Below are 1,690 nucleotides of genomic sequence, written 5' to 3' on the forward strand. Positions count from 1 at the left end.
AACAACGCGTTTAAAACTACGGATGATTACAAATAAAAAAAGCCTTTAATAAATATGGCAGGGTGTAATTAATATTGTAATGACAGTAGTCTGAAATTGTGGGGGAAATGCAGTTTTTAGCCAAATTACAAAATTTTCTTATATTTTCCTGCTTTTTTTGTCCTTTTCCAATCACGCGCCTGATTACTGATGTTACTCTTTAATATAATCTTGCTTTAGTCACTCAGTTCATTCAAAGTGGCGATGAGGTCTTATAGGTATGGAAAGGGTCTTTAAATTTACCTTTGGGGTTCCTGCATACCCTGTGTGTAGCGGCTTGTACATCAGAGATACACCTTTTTTTTTGGAAATCAGGTAACTTGATCAGACTAGATCTGAGGTACTGAAGCGAGACATGATTTTGTAGTGTTTTGTAGTTTATTTCGTGCCGCAGGATCCCAGTAAGCGTTTGGAGGTCAAGACGTCTTTGTGTCGAGTAGAGTTCAGACACCCAACACGCTTCAGCAAATCCCAAACACCATACTTCCTGTCCCTTAAAGAAGCGCTGCCAGTTTTGGGAGTTTCCCCCAGGTGTTGAAGCAGTTTCAGAGCGCAGCGCACACCGATCTTTGGTCTGCTTTATTTCTGGAATTATTTCCTTTTGAATCGGGTGAGTGAAACGAGTCACCAGAGATCGATCGTATCTGGTTTCATTGGTTTGAGTGAAGCTCCAGTCTTGTTTTAACACATCTTACCTGTCCCCCTCACTACAGCTGGACAGGAAGTCCAACTTCATAAACTTTAAAGATGAAGCCGCTCACTTGAGTGTTAATACTTCAAACACGAATCACATGCAGTAAATTATTTCAGATATTTATAATTTCATTTCCATAAAGTTGGGAAACTCCAGACAGATTAAAAACATTACAGCAGGCTACTCGTCTCTAATATGAGTCAAGCTGCAAAAACACTAAAGCATACATTTCCCACAATGCAACTCGATAGGATCTTTAGCCTCCTGAACAGTTTCACGTTCATGATCTTTAAACTGTTTAACCGGACATCTGTACCGACACTGTGCTGCATTCAGACACTCACGTTTGTCTCATCTTGTAGGTCCAGCTGTACGTTCGGGGACAAACGTCCTCCAGCTGTCTGAATAGGAGTAGCGAAACCTTGTAAAGGTGGTGCTTTAAACTGGAGTAGCAGAAGCTCTGCAGGCGTAGTTTTGTCATGTGATGTCAGAATCTACAACAAAGCTTCAGTGACCCAGAACAGAGATGTACAAGCCATAGATGAAGGTTAACCTACGAGGCGGTGTAGTCCCTCATTCGTCCAGGAGTGTTCTATCGTAGAAAACGTTTCAGTCGTCATCTGGACGCTGTTTTCAGAATCAAGACGTTTCGGCTCCCATCCGGAAGTCATTCTCAATTGTGAAAAAAAAAAAAAAAAGGGATGGGAACTAGAAATTGAAGCTACTCTGTTACATGATGTACCTGAGTATCTGTTAGCTAGTTTCACCTGAAACTGACCTATGGAAGTAATCAGGCCCATTGTTTTCTGGCTGCACCTCCCTCATTACCGTTAAGTACCTGATTTAACAGTAATGAGGGAGGTGCAGCCAGAAAACAATGGGCCTATTTTCTACGAGTTAACCTAAGAGGCGAGATTCAGAGAATCCTTGAATATGTGAACACGTCAGAAACAAGAA

The sequence above is a fragment of the Siniperca chuatsi genome, linkage group LG15 (assembly GCF_020085105.1).
Source record: "Siniperca chuatsi isolate FFG_IHB_CAS linkage group LG15, ASM2008510v1, whole genome shotgun sequence".
Classification (NCBI taxonomy): Eukaryota; Metazoa; Chordata; class Actinopteri; order Centrarchiformes; family Sinipercidae; genus Siniperca; species Siniperca chuatsi.